The 15770-nt window shown below is 38.7% G+C and overlaps 1 non-coding gene across 1 annotated transcript; it reads left to right on the top strand.

Annotated features, from left to right (window-relative positions):
* Window positions 1-14595: 14595 nt before the first annotated feature.
* On the top strand, window positions 14596-14701 carry LOC132651835 (U6 spliceosomal RNA). Its single transcript, XR_009589394.1, has one exon. It is a non-coding gene; the product is annotated as a U6 spliceosomal RNA (small nuclear RNA).
* The last annotated feature ends 1069 nt before the right edge of the window (window positions 14702-15770 follow it).

Here is a 15770-nt window from a genome sequence, read left to right as displayed (position 1 = left end):
CTTTGACTTCCTTGGTTAGGGTTACTCCGAGGTACCTTATGTCATTTGTGGCTATTGTGAAGGGTGTTGTTTCCTTAATTTCTTTCTCAGCCCTTTTGTCTTTTGTATACAGGAGGGCTACTGATTTTTTTGAGTTAATTTTGTATCCTGCCACTTTGCTGAAGGTGTTTATCAGCTGTAGGAGTTCCCTGGTAGAGTTTTTGGGGTCACTCAAGTATACTATCATATCATCTGCAAATAGTGATAATTTGACTTCTTCCTTTCCAATTTGTATCCCCTTGATCTCCTTCAACTGTCTTATTGCTCTAGCAAGGACTTCCAACACTATTTGAAGAGATATGGAGAGAGTGGGCAGCCTTGTCTTGTCCCTGATTTCAGTGTGATTGCTTTAAGTTTCTCTCCATTCAGTTTGATGTTGGCTATAGGCTTGCTGTACATCGCCTTTACTATGTTTAGATATGTGCCTTGTATTCCTGATCTCTCCAATACTTTGAACATGAATGGATGTTGGATTTTGTCAAAGGCTTTTTCAGCATCTAGGGAGATTATCATGTGGTTTTTTTCTTTCAGTTTGTTAATATGGTGGATCACATTGATGGATTTCCGTATATTGAACCACCCCTGCATACCTGGGATGAAGCCTACTTGGTCATAGTGGATAATATCTTTGATGTGTTCTTGGATTCGGTTTGCAAGTATTTTATTAAGTATTTTTGCATCAATGTTCATAAGGGAGATTGGCCGGAAATTCTCTTTCTTTGTTGAGTCTTTGTGAGGTTTAGGTACCAAGGTGACTGTGGCTTCATAGAATGAATTTGGTAATATTCCTTCTGTTTCTATTTTGTGGAATAGTTTGAAGAGAATTGGTGTTAGCTCTTCTTTGAAGGTCTGGTAGAATTCTGTGCTGAAGCCATCTGGTCCTGGGCTTTTTTTGGATGGGAGACTTTTGATGACCGCCTCTATTTCTTTGGGGGATATAGGTCTATTTAGTTGATTTACCTGGTCCTGGTTCAGCTTTGGTAAGTCAAATCGATCAAGAAAATTGTCCATTTCATTTAGATTTTCAAATTTTGTGGCATATAGACTTTTGAAGTAAGTCCTAATGATTGTTTGGATTTCCTCAGTGTCTGTAGTTATATCCCCCTTTTCATTTCTGATTTTGTTGATTTGGGTGGTGTCTCTCTGCCTTTTAGTTAGCCTGGCTAAGGGTTTGTCGATCTTGTTGATTTTCTCAAAGAACCAGCTCTTGGTTTCATTGATTCTTTGAATTGTTTTATTTGTTTCCAATTGATTGATTTCAGCCCTGAGTTTGATTATTTCCAGCCGTCTACTCCTTCTTGGTGTGTCTGCTTCTTCTTTTTCTAGGGTTTTTAAGTGAGCCAGTAGGGTGCTTGAATGAGCTGTCTCGAATTTCTTTTTGAAGGCACTTAGTGCTATGAACTTTCCTCTTAGCACTGCTTTCATTGTGTCCCATAAGTTCGGGTATGTTGTGTCTTCATTTTCATTGATTTCTAGAAAGACTTTAATTTCTTTCTTTATTTCTTCCCTGACCCAGCTGTCATTTAGTAACAAGTTGTTCAGTTTCCATGTGTGTGTAGGCTTTTTGTTATTTCTGTTATTGTTGAGGTCCAGCTTTATTCCATGGTGATCAGACAAGATACATGGGATTATTTCAATCTTCTTGTATTTGTTGAGGCTTGCTTTGTGACCCACTATGTGGTCTATTTTGGAGAAGGTTCCATGAGGTGCTGAGAAGAAGGTAAATTCTTTTTTGTTTGGGTGTAAAGTTCTGTAAATGTCTGTTAGGTCCATTTGATTCATGACCTCTGTCAGAGACATTGTTTCTTTGTTTAATTTCTGTTTGGTTGACCTGTCCTTTGTTGAGAGTGGGGTGTTGAAGTCTCCCACTATTAATGTGTGTGGATCTATATGTGCTTTAAATTTTATCAATGTTTCTTTCACAAATGTGGGTGCCCTTGTATTTGGGGCATAGATGTTCAGGATTGTGATGTCTTCCTGGTGGAATTTTCCCTTGATGAGTATGAAGTGTCCTTCCCCATCTCTTTTGATTAATTTTGGTTGAAAGTCTATTTTATCAGATATTAGAATGGCTACTCCTGCTTGCTTCTTGGGTCCGTTTGCTTGGAAAGTCGTCTTCCAACCCTTTACCCTCAGGTAATGTCTATCTTTGTGTCTTAGGTGTGTTTCTTGTATGCAACAGATTGCTGGGTTTTGTTTACGTATCCATTCTGTTAATCTGTGTCTTTTTATTGGAGAGTTGAGTCCATTGATGTTGAGAGAGATTAATGACCAGTGGCTGTTAGATCTCTTGATTTTGATGTTGGCTGTGGTCATCAGGTTGTGTGTTTGGTTGCTTTTTGTTTTACTGAAGTGAGGTTATTTATTTCCTGTGTTTTCTTGAATGTAGGTAGCTTTCTTGGGTTGTATTTTCCCTTCCAGTGTCTTCTGTAATGCTGGATTTGTTTGTAGGTATTGTTGAAATTTGTTTTTGTCATTGAATATCTTGTTTTCTCCATCTATGAGGACTGAGAGTTTTGCTGGGTATAGTAGCCTGGGCTGACATCTGTGTTCTCTTAGGGTCTGCATGATATCTGTCCAGGCCCTTCTGGCTTTCATAGTCTCTGTTGAAAAGTCAGGTGTGATTCTAATGGGTTTGCCATTATATGTTACTTGGCCTTTTTCCCTTGCAGCTTTTAGTATTTTTTCTTTGTTCTGTATACTTACTGTTTTGATTATTATGTGGCGGGAGGATTTTCTTTTCTGGTCAAATTTGCTGGGTGTTCTGTAGGCCTCATGTATTCTAATTGGCCTCTCCTTTAGCTTGGGGAAATTTTCTTCAATGATTTTGTTGAAAATATTTTCTGGGCCTTGGAGAAGGGAGTCTTCTTTTTCCTCTATACCTATTATTCTTAGGTTTTGTCTTTTCATATTGTCTTGCATTTCTTGGATGGTCTGTGTCAGGAATTTTTCAGATTTAACATTTTCTTTGACAGATACATCGATTTCTTCCATTGTATCTTCTACACCTGAGATTCTTTCTTCCATCTCTTGTAGTCTGTTGGTTATGCTTACCTCTGTAGTTCCTGTTTTCTTCCCTAGATTCTTCCTTTCCATTATTTCTTCCATTTGTGTTTTCTTTAATTTTTCCAATTCTATCTTCAGGTCTTGAGTTGTTTTGTTTACTTCCTTCACCTGTCTGATTGTACTTTCCTGTTTTTCTTTTAGTTCCTTCAACTCTGTTTCTTTCATTTCATTCAGTGTTTTAAGCATTTCCTTTCTAAAGGCCATAAACTGTTTGGTTGCAGCTTCCTCTATTTCTTTACGGATGGCAATATTCTGTTTGAGTTTATCTTCCTCTATGTCTTTACGAATCTTATTTGTTTCCTCTGTTATCATCTTCATGAGCATACTTGTTAGGTCATCTTCTTGGATTTCAGTTATGGTGGGGTGCCCAGGGCTACTTGCCCCTGGGTAACTGGGTTCTGGAGATGCCATATTGCTCTGTCTTTTGTTGCTTGAGCTTTTACGCTGGCCTCTACCCATTGTATTATCTTAGGAGTTTGGGGTTATTTTCTGGTGTTTCCTGGGGATCCTGTGGGGAGAGAATCCCCTTTGCAGAAAGCTGGTTTTTCCTGAAGGAAGTTTTCTCAGCTTTTTGGGTATAGTCGCTGGATGGCTGGTGTTTTTTCAGGAGTTACTCACCTCAGGGATATAGACCTGAGTGGTAACTGTGGTCTTTGTTAGTCGAGAGGGTTCTCCTCTCACCCAGGGAAGTCCTGAGGGCAGCTGCCCTGTTTCTGGGTTTCTTGTTGCAAATTTAATGATCAGCTGCTGTGACCCAGTTGGACATCAGGCGTGCCTCAACTGTTTGTGCTTGTGTCTGGAGCACAGCTGAGTGCTGGCGCCTCGGCCCCACTAGACTGCTAGACTTTTTCTAGGGAAGGATTGGGTGATTTAGATCAGTACAGTTTCCTTCCTTCCCCGTGGATTCTCTGGAGACACGGACTCCTAGTGTCTTTTTTTGCCCTGGCGCACACTGCTCAGTGTCCGCCAGCTGGCTGGCCACAGAAATTTGCCTGTGCCTGGAGCACAGCTGTGTGATGGCGGCTCAGTCTCTGCCAGCTGTCTGGTGCGCAGAAACTGCCTGTGTCTGCCTTTGTGGCTTTTGGGAGTCTGAGTGGCTCCCTAAGGTGGGCAATTTTCCGGGGACCTTTTCAGGTTGGGGGTGAGCTGAGTGCTCTGAGATCGGACCCGCGGTTTCTATCTCCGGCGGCGAATCAGGCGCGCACGCAGGCAGGGCTCTGTGCCGGAAACTGGGTCCCCGGCTCTGGCTCCGGGCTGGCTCCTGGGGTGCCCGTGGAACCCGCCCGAGTCTTTTCCAGGGGATGTCTGGGTGACCTAAGGCCGGTCCCAATCGTTTCCTGTACCCTGGGGTTATCTCTCGACTGAAAATTCCAGTCTCTGATAGTGTGGTGCCCAAGGTTCAGTCTGGGACCGTGACCAGAGACACTGGCTTGTGGCTCTGGGCTGGGGCTGGGGCTGGCGGCCGGCAGCCAAGCGTCTTGCGGAACCGGGATCTCTTCCGCGGTTTAGCCGGGTGAGTTAAAAGCTGATTGAATCCCCCACCGTGGGGTATCCTCTCACCTGGGAAACACAATGACTGTGTTTTATGGCCGAGAGTTCTGATTGCTGTTCACTGTGCTGATCCTGCTGTGCTGCTGCTCAGAATGAGAGTCCTCCCGGCGCCGCCATCTTGCCCCTCCCCTCACAATGGTATTCTGACATCACAATATTATTTCGAAATCAAAATGGAATTATGACATCACATAATTATTATGACATAACTATGCTATTATGACATCACAATGCAATAATGCATTTAGAATGGAATTATGATATCACAATCCTATGATGACATCCCAATACTATTCTGATATTCTAATGGTATTATTACATCACAATTATATGATATCCCAATGGTAATATGAGATCACAATGGTATTTGGACATCAAAAGGGTATTATGATGTCACAATCCTATTATGACATCACCATGTTATTATGACATCACAATTAAATGATGATATAACAATGCTATAATGATATCACAATGCTATGATGACATCACAATGCTATTATTTCATCACAATGCTTTAATAATATCACAGTGCTATTATGACATCAAAATGGTATTGCACCATGACCATACTATGATATCATAATGCTCTCATGACATCACAATGGTATTATGATATTATAATGATCTTATGACATCACAATAGTATGACATTACAATGCTATCATGACATAACAATTCCATGAAGATATCCATGAACACTATTATTATTTCATAACCAGATGACTTCACAATGATAATAAGACATTACAATGCTATGATGAGATCACAGTGCTCCAAGCTTTCTTGCCCTTATTTCTCACTCATTTCCTGAACTCTGGCTCCTCCCTCTTTCCTGTCCTCTGGCTATTTGCACAACATTGAGGCTAGTTGTTTTATTTTGGCCTGTTTATCCCAATGCAATATCCAGATTGAAACCAGAGAGTGTGTAGGGCTGGAGGAAAAATCAGCATTTGAATGAAAAAGGGTAAGATGTATACATATCATACCAACATTTCCCCCTTTAAGTCCAATAAAAGGCTCCTTTTCTTTCAATACAATAATAATTATGAAATTATTATTATTATGAAGGGAAAAATCTTCATGTGCAATGTCCTCCATGTGTGTTTAGCAATTTAGGAGAATGTATCAGGTTATGCTATCTATCTTGACAAGTTAAAATTTCTATACCTAAATTAACTTTTATCTTTATTGGTATTGCCTATATGAATAAATTTTGGAACTTCTAAACAACTCAAGCTTAATTGTGGCACTACAACTATTTGGTCTTCAACCCCATCGAGACTTGAGAAGGAAATAAAATTAGCTATTAGAATAAGTAGGAAGTGTATGAACCAAAAAATAAAAATTGACAGAGATTGTTTGCTGCCTGAACAGTCACACATAACTCTATATAATGTTGGAGAATCATCTTCAGCCTTCTGGCTAAGAATATTTGACAGACATATATATGAAGCAGGAAGTATTTAGGACTTGCTGTCTTGGGAGAGTTCAGCAGTAGACTTGTCTTGCATTTAAGCTTGCCCATTTTTAGCAGAATTTGTCTGTTGTAAAGCAAGGGTAATTTCTTTACCCAAGTGGCTTTTGTAGCACATTTATAGCCATTGCCATATAGAGATTCTTAGATGCTCATCATCTTCTTTCAGGTAGGTGGGCTACTGCCAGGAAATGACTTGTCTCATTGTCAAAGAATCCTTAAAATATTAAAGACACTTTCAAATGCCACATTCTGTAGGTCTCTGAAGTTTTTGAAGACTACCTATCTTTATCTAATCAATCTGTCTACAAAATCATATCTGTTAAACCTAGGAAGTATGGAAGTATACTCCTGTGATAAAGTAGACAAGTGTCTGATATGACTATGAGTTGAATAACTAGCAATTAATTTGTAATACCTAATACCCTCACCAGTTTTTAATAGCAGTTTAAAAGTATTGGAAGTAACCTTGAATTTGTATCAATAAACTAAAGCTTATACCAATATACCAAAAGAATTATTTTTGCATTAATATACAAAATCCTTTACCAATGAGTTAAAAATAAGCTTATTTGAGAATAAGAAATAAAACCCTGAGTAGATTCAAAATTCCAACTTTTTTCTATTCCTATAAGATATACCTATATATTCCTTGTTTCACTTTGAATAAGACCATTAATAATAAACATTTCCCAATGACAATAAAATTTCATAGCCATATCATACAAACAAAAACATACCTAACCCCATTTAAGAAAAATTGGACACTGTTCACATGGATTTCTTCTAGCTGACATTTTGCACATATAGAAATCCTGTAGGGAGCCCAAGTAAAATTGGGAAAAAAATGGCTAATTAAGCAAGCAATAACATTTGTGGGCTAGTCTTTGAATGTTGAGCAATTTTAGGCTTAACAAAAGTCCTCTTTTGAACAGTCTAAAATGCTGGACCAAGTAACATTAGTAGCTTTCTTCAAAGTTCTTTTGAGAGCAGGCTTTGATAAGAAAGAGCAAATGATGCAGTTGAGGCAGGAACAGGCAGAATGCTGGAACATGAAAGATGCTGGAACAGATGTGTCAATGTCTCAGCAGGCTGAAGAACGATTCTGTCAGGTTTGATCCAGCATTTCTGGAGTCCAGTTCTTTTGTTCTGTAAACATATAATTTCTCACGAGCATTACAGATTTCTAAAATTATGAATGTAAGAGATGTACAGGATGAAACTAAACTGTAAGCCAGTTTAATCTGTATCAATTAAAAGGTTAGCTTATTACATTTTGAGGATATTATAGCCAAGGATTTATTGGCAAAGTATTGTTGCAGTTTTGGCTGGAGATACATTTTTATGTTTCCCATGCCAAGGGATTAGCAATATAACTTGCCATTTTTATTGAACATACAATCATTATCATGTTGAAATCAAAACAAGGTTGGTTAGATCAAAATATCTTTTTTGGGTTCTTGCATGCCTGTTATATTAGGCCAAGTTGCTACCTATTTCCCTAGAGAAGCTTCCCATTATAGAGACAAGTTGTTTGCCTTGAGCAATAGAAAATGTATGTTTTAAGTAAACTTTATATAAAATCATTTTTTTAAATTCTGAATGTAAGCATACTGTAGGTATCTTGTACCTGTTTTAAGGTTTAGTCCTATATTTTTATATATGTTGTAGCTATTTGTCCTTTCTCCTTGTTTATATAGAATGAGTACTTATGTCTTTATAGCCAAACTTAATTTTAATTCCCTCTTTCCTTTAGCCTTTAAGCATACTCTAGGCTTTATATTGATAGTGAGTATTTTTTGGCTTGCCCCTTTTTCATACAGACTGAACACTTAGGCCTTTAGACCCAAACTTTACATAAACTCTCTGAGCATTAGCATATAAACTCTCTTACCCTTAGTGTTAAGTATATCCTTGGCATCTTGAACCTGGATTTTTACATTGGTTTTGGATACTTTCTGGGGCTTACCCTCTTTTTGATATGGGATGGACAGTTTTTTTTTGAACATATGAATATAATTTTTGAGTATTTAATACTAAATTAGGTTGGCATGTACTTTGCCATCTTTCACCCTCTTGTGTCTTTTTTACATAGGCATTACCAACATTTTCCCCCATGAAATTATCTCACATATAAATGGATAAAGCAGTTTTCAGACCAATGTGATATTATCTCTCTTTACATAAACCTAAAAAGAATATGAATCCCACCTTTAGATCAGTAAGGACATAACATCTATTATTAAGAAAAAAGAATTTACATGGTAACCTTAGGAAAATTTATCATTTTGAATCTAGAGTATCTCTGTAAATGGCTTAGTAGCAGGAGTTGCCATCCTGGCTTTTATTGTGTAAATTAGCTTGATCCTGAACTCAGAGATCTGCCTGTTTCTTTTTACTTTGTGTTGGCAATAAAGGCATGTGCCTTCATCAACCTTCACCAATACAAATATATATATATATTCAAATCAGTATCACTGTTACTCAAAGCCTTTAAAGGAAAATCAAACAAAGAGACAAGAAAATTTTAAGTTTGGGGTCAGTTGTTCCAATTTATGTTGTAACAAAGTCCAGTTGGTTATTTTTATTGCTGTTTCAATGAATTTGTAGACCCTTACCAGAAAGAGCTGACATGTATCTTACAGCCAGAGAGCTTTGAATTTTAGACTTTATTAATCTAATTATTAGGAAAAGTGCTCTTTTTTTGAATGTAAGTTAGGATTCCAATCCTTGTTTTTTCTCCGTTTTCTCCTTTTTTCTTGGAGAAGGTATGGAGAAGAACCAACACCATTAAAATCAGATCTATGACTAAGACAGCCAAAATGAAGCCAAAAGGGATTAAAACACCCTCTGTCATGGCATTTTCTTTTTCTTTTTTTTTTTTATTTTACTTGAAGTTTAGGCCAAACTCCATTTAGAGGTCTCTCTGCCTCCAATGTCTTTCTTTCCTGATATGGCTGTGGAGCTGAGCCAGTTGAGCCAGCCACAGCATAAAGGAGTGAAGCTTGTTTACACCTTAGATAAAATGCAGCAGCAGCAAATTTTGTTAAGTCTCAGGTCTGCCTACAGTAGGCTGCCCTTTGCTCCTGGACGGGTTTAAGAGTCTCTCTTAAAGAGATAGTAATTTACCTGGGTATAAAGTTTTAGTTTTTAAACTTGGGTTTTTTTTTCCACTGGGAGCTTATTCCCCCCCCCCCCCAATTGTGATAAAGTGTGATTTAAGTTGTGTGGATACTTAGATTAATTAGATGCCAATTGTTGTAAGTGACTATTAATATTTACTATTGATTTATTTTCTGGTAAAGCTGCTCTTAGACCTAAACAGTTGTATAAACAAATCACCACACAGAGCCTGGGTTTATTTAGTTAACCAAGATCAAAATGCTGGGCAATAGTTGCTCCCTCCGGAACCTCCAAGCCCTCATATTTCCTAACATTTAGATATTACCCATTATAACTACTTTTTGTGAAATAGTATGTCCAGTCCATCTCCACTTAGTCCCAAGATCTGTCCTCCAGCACTCTCTCCAAGTTCTCTTGCTATTTTCACCCACTCATTTCCTGCCCTCTGATTCCTCCCCTCATTCCTCTCCTCTGGCTCCTCCCTTCGCACAACGTTGTGGCTAGTTGTTTTATTTTGGCCAGTTTATGACAATGCAATATCCAGATTGAAACCAGAGAGTGTATGTGGGGGGAGGAAAATCACCATTTGAATGAGCAAGGGTAAGCTGTATACATTTGAAAAGAACATTATACCAACAGAAAAGGGTCCACATGAAAGAGGGAGTATAAATGGGGAGACAGAGACATGAAGAATAGAGAAAAGACAGATTCCTGATCAAGTCTCACTTTACTCAATGAGCAAACAACACTTATAAAGCAAAGGTTACAAGCAAATTTTTTTTCAGAGTAGGAAAACATCTGTGCCACTTGGCAAAGCATCCAGAAATTCACTCAAGGTTACAGAAAGTTTGCGGTCTGTAAGGTTACAGGGAGCTTGCTATCTACTTCTCTGACTCAGAACACCCTGCTTGCAGAGATCACCAAGGAAAGTCTCTGAGACATAGAACTTAGAAAATAGCCACATCTGCCAAGGCCAGGAGGCAGAATTACAATTACCAGACGCATTCAGAAACCAGACAATTCCTGGGACAGGTGCTGAAAAAAAAAATCTGAGTGTAAATGTAGAAATGAGGGGAAAAAAACTATTTGACAGCTAGTTTTTTTTCCAAACTAGTGTTGCCAAACCTCTATGAACAGAGTTGCCTAGGCTGACCTTGCTGTTTGGGCAGCTGTGTCCTACTAAATTGTCAGTGAGGAACCCTCTTGGTCCTAGTGTTTACATTTAATATTGGGCCTTCAGGATGGTGAAATGGGTCCATGTTATATGCCTAGGAGAAGAGCAGCTGTGTCTCCTCCTGTGTTCCTCCAGACAAGCCCTTTAAACGTAGTGTTAGTGGCAGCATTGCTTGCTCAGGTGTGCCACTTGAGCCCTTTAATTTTTTGTATATAGGAGGGCTACTGATTTTTTTGAGTTAATTTTGAATCCAGTCTATTGGTATAATGTTTTTTTTTTTTTATGTATGAACCCAACCTTTGTTCCTTCAAATGCCGATTTCTCCCCCACAGTCTTTGATTTCAATCCGGTTATTGCATTGTGATACTCACTCTAAGCATCCTGTTTCAACTCTTGTGTAAACAGGCCAAAATAAAGCAACTAGACACAATGTTGAGCTGGGAGGAGCCAGAGGCCATGAAAGAGGGGAGGAGCTAGAGGGTAGGAAATGAGTGGCAGGTGAAGGGGCAAGAGGAGAGTTAGAAGAATGGAGCTGGGAGGGAGTTCTTGGAGGATGCTGAGCATGAACCAGACCTATGATTTCACAAAAAGCAAGTATAATGTGGGAAATCCAAATGTTAGGAAACTATGAGGGCTTAAAGTTTTAGAGTGGAGTAACTGTTGCCCAGCATTGTGTTCTAGGTTAACTAAGTAAACTCAGTCTCTGTGTGGTAATTTGAGTATACAGCTGCTTAGGAACAACACCAGCATTCCCAGAAGATATATCAATAGTAAATATTATTTGATTTTTGTGACACCAGTCACTTTGCCAAAGGTGTTTATCAGCTGTTGTAGTTCCCATGTAGAATTTTGGGGGGTCACTCAGTTACACTATCAAATCATCTGCAAATATTGATACTTTGTCTTCTTCATTTGGCATTTCTATCCCTTTGATCTTCATCAGTTGTTTTATTTCTCTAGCAAGAACTTCCAGAGCTATGTTGAAGAGATATGGAGAGAGTGGGCAGCTTTGCCTTGTCCCTGATTTCAGTGGGTTTGCTTTAACATTCTCTCAGTTGAGTTTGATATTGGCTATAGGCTTGCTGGATGTTACCTTTCCTATATTTAGAGAGAGTATGTGCTTTGTATCTGTGATCTCTCCAATACTTTAAACATGGAGGATGGATTTTGTCAAATGCTTTCACAGCATCTAAGGAAATTATCATGTGTTTTTTTTCTTTCATTTTGTTAATATGGTGGATCACATTGATGCATTTTCCTATGTTGAACCAAACCTGCATACCTGGGATGAAGTCAATTTGATCATAGTGGATGGTATTTTTGATGTGTTCTTGTATTCAGACAAAGACATAAAGTAACTTTGTATGACCCTAAACAAGTAAGTTGAAGACTTGCATGAAAAAAATGTTAAGTCACTGAAGAAAGAATTAGAAGGCGATATGAGAAGAAGGAAAGATCCCCATGCTGATGGTTTGGCAGGAATAACATAGTAAAAATGCCCATCTAACCAAAAGTAATCTACAGATTAACTGCAATTCTCACTAAATTAACAACACAATTCTTTAGAGAGCTTGAAAGAAACCTTCTCATCTTCATATGAAAAAACAAAAAGTCCAGAATTACTAAAACAAACCTCTGCAATAAAAGATCTTCTAAAGGTATGTCCATCCTTGAGATCAAGGTGTATTATAGAGCAACAGTAATAAAAAGTGCATGGTACGGGCATAAAAAAGGAATGGTGGATCAATGGATCCAAATAGAAGACAGAAATAAACTGACACACTTATTCACACCTGAGTTTTGAAAAAGATGCTAAAACCATACAATGAAAAAAAAAAAGATGGCTTCTTCAACAAATGATGCTGGTATAACTGGATGTGTTCATGTAGAAAAATGCACATACATATATACTTATCAAACTTCACAAAACTAAAGCCCAAGTGGATCAAAGACCTCAACATAAAAACAGGCACATTAAATCGGATAGAAGAAAAACTGGGTAAGAGTCTTGAACTCATTAGCACAGGAGACAACTTCCTGAACAGAACACCAACATCACAGGCTCTAAGAGCAACAATCAATAAATGGGACCTCATGAAACTTAAAAGCTTCTATAAATCAAAGGACACTGACACTGTCATCAAAACAAAACAAATGCCTACAAATTGGGAAAGAATCTTCACCAAGCATGTATGTGACAGAGGGCTATTATGCAGTATATATAAAGAACTAAAGCAGTTGAAAAACAAAAAATCAAGTAATCCAATTAAAAAAAATGGGGAATAGCGCTAAACAGAGGATTCTCAATAGAGGAATATTAAATGCAGAGAAACCCTCTAATAAATACTCAACTTCATTAGCCATCAGGGAAATGCAAATCAAAATGACACTGAGATTTCACTTTATACTTGTCAGAATGACCAAGATAAAAAACTCAACTGACAATACATGCTGATGAGATTGTAGAAAAGGAGAACCCTATTCCGCTGCTGATGGGAATGTAAACTTGTACAACCACTCTGGAAATCAATCTGGTGCTTTCTCAGACAACTTGGAATAGCGCTTCCTCAAGATCCAGCTATACCATATATATCTAAAAAAGTCATCTATCCAAAAGAGTCACATGTACACAAAAAGGACATTTACCCAACCATGTTTGTAGAAGTGTATTTGTAATAGCCAGAATGTGGTAACAACCCAGATGGCCCCCGAAATGAAGATTGGATACAAAAATTGTGGTATATATACACAATGGAATATTACTCAGCAATTAAAAATAAGGAAATCATGAATTTGCAGGTAAATAGTGAGAATTGGAAAATATCATTCTGAGTGAGCTATTCCAGAAGCAGAAACACACACATGGTATATATTCACTCATAGAAACATATAGTATAAACCTACTAAAATTTGTACACCTAAAGAAACTATTCAGGAGGGTGGACTCTGGCTAAAATGCTCAATCCCCATTTTAAAAGACAAAGAGAATGGACATCAGAAGAAGGAGAAAACATGGAACTAATTAGGAGAGAAAACATGGAACTAATTAGGAGCCTGCGATAGAGGGCCTCTGAAAGGCTCTGCCCTGCAGACTATCAAAGCATATGCTAACACTTATGGCCAACAGGTGGGCAGAATGCATGTAATCTAATAAAAGAAGTGGGAAATAGGAAGATCTGGAAAGGACAGGAGCTCCACAAGGCAAGCAACATAACCAAAAATCTGAGCACAGGGGTCTTTCCTGAGACTCACACTCCAACCAAGTACTATGTATGGAGAAAATGTAAAACTTCTGCACAGATGTAGCCAATGGCAGTTCAGTGTCCATGTAGTTTCCAAATTAATGGGAACAAGGACTACCTTTGACATATATGATTAGCCTGTTCTTTGATCTCCTCACCATGATTTCGGAGCAGACTTACCAGTCTACAGAGAAATAGAATGCAGCAACTCCTGATGAGACCTGATAGACTAGGATCAGAAGGAAGGAGAAGAAGACCTCCCCTATCATTTGCCTTGGGGAGGGGCATTCATAGAGAAGGATGAGGGAAGGTAAGTTTGGGAAGGGATGGTTTTTTTGTGGGGCACACAGGGGGAATAAAGTGTAATTAATAAAAACTAAAATAAAAAAAATATTAAAAAAATATAATTCCTTTTGGATTTATATTTTAGGAGTATGTTCTTTGAGGTTTATATGTTAATGAAAGTGACCAGACAGAATGGAGTCTCTGTCTCTCTGTCTCTGTTCCTTTATATCTTCGTTTCTTTTGGTCTCAGTCTCTCGATTTCTGAATCTGTCTCTCTAGCTCTTTTTTTCTCTGTCTATTTCAGTTTCCCTTTCTGTCTCTGTCTATTTCAGTCTGCCTGCTGCTGTGGTTCAGTATGAAAAGGTCTCAGTTTTGGTGAAGGACTAAAAAAAAATGAGAGCTTGCTGACATGACATCATGGATGGTTTCTTTAAAAATATAAGCAATATCCCTATTAAACACTTTTTGTTCAAATATTTGTCTTGGTAATGGAGCATTTTCACAGAAAATAATTCACTGACTGAGGACATATCTATGTATTTAACAAATAATAATGGAATCTGTAATAATGTGATGCTGATAAGTCAAGGACACATGAATTTATGAATTTACTAATGACTACTTGAAAGAATTATGTGGTGTTCTCTTTGGCAGCACATATACTAAAATTGGAATGATACACAGAGATTAGCATGGACCCTGTGTAAGGATGACACTCAAATTCATGTAGCATTCCTTTTTTTTTTTTTTTGAGAAATTGAAGAAAACACAAATAGAGGAAATTGTGGAGAGAAAGAACTTAGGGAAGAAAGCAGAGGTAAGCAAAGCCAATGCACTTACAAGAAATGGAAACAAGAATCTCAGGTGTGGAAGATACAATGGAAGAAATCGATGTATCTTCACAGAAAATGTTAAATCTAAAAAATTCTTAACATAGACCATTCAAGAAATTCAAGACGGGAGAGGGGGACAAGATGGCTGCACAAGAATACTACCTCTGAGGAGCAGGACAACTTTTTCCATACAGCGACCAAAAGGCTAACTCTGGGTCCTAAAACAACAGCAATCAGGTTTCCCTGGTGAGAGGAAACCTACACAGCTAGGGAATCATTCGGATGCTCAGGTCACCCAGCCAGTACCGGGAAGAGATCCCGGGTCTCGTAGGCACTAGGTCACCAGACCAGAACCACATGCCTACATGTCCTGATCCCCTTCCGAGGCTGATCAGTGGGCACAAAAAACACCAGAGACTGGAAGTCACAGTTGCAAGAAAACCCCACAGGGAAGGAAGGAAATGGTACTGATTTGGGTCACCCAGTCTTTCCCTGAAAAAGTCTTGAGTGAGTAGAAGCCTCATCACTGAACTGGGCTCCAGCTGAGGGCACAGACAGTTGCTGCATGCCCAGCTCTCTGGCACAGACAGAGCTATGCTTTCTAGAGCACCAGAGAGTGGGAGTCAATGTCGGGAGAAATCCTCACAGGGAACAAAGCAAAGGGGACAGGCTCAGGCCACCCAGTAAATTCCTGGAAAATGTCCAGCAGACCGGCCCAAACCAGGGGCCTGCTGTGCACCAGATAGCCTGCTGTTACCAGGAGAGTGGTAACCACCTGCCATAGAATAGTGCTTGGGTACTTGCTGGCACACAGATCCCCAAACTCAGACCTATAAAAGCCCAAAAATCCCTGATATCAACCCCCAGATACTGTTCCAAAGGGGAAAAAATATCCCTAACAAAACTGAGCAAACCAGAGGACACACAGGTTACAGCAACAGATCACAAAATTTTCAGCAAGAGACTGAGAAGCAGGACAG

The sequence above is a fragment of the Meriones unguiculatus genome (genome assembly GCF_030254825.1).
Source record: "Meriones unguiculatus strain TT.TT164.6M chromosome Y unlocalized genomic scaffold, Bangor_MerUng_6.1 ChrY_unordered_Scaffold_25, whole genome shotgun sequence".
In the NCBI taxonomy this organism is placed as follows: domain Eukaryota; kingdom Metazoa; phylum Chordata; class Mammalia; order Rodentia; family Muridae; genus Meriones; species Meriones unguiculatus.
The sequence above is the reverse complement of the archived record's forward strand: the minus strand, read 5'-3'. Positions and strand labels throughout refer to the sequence as shown.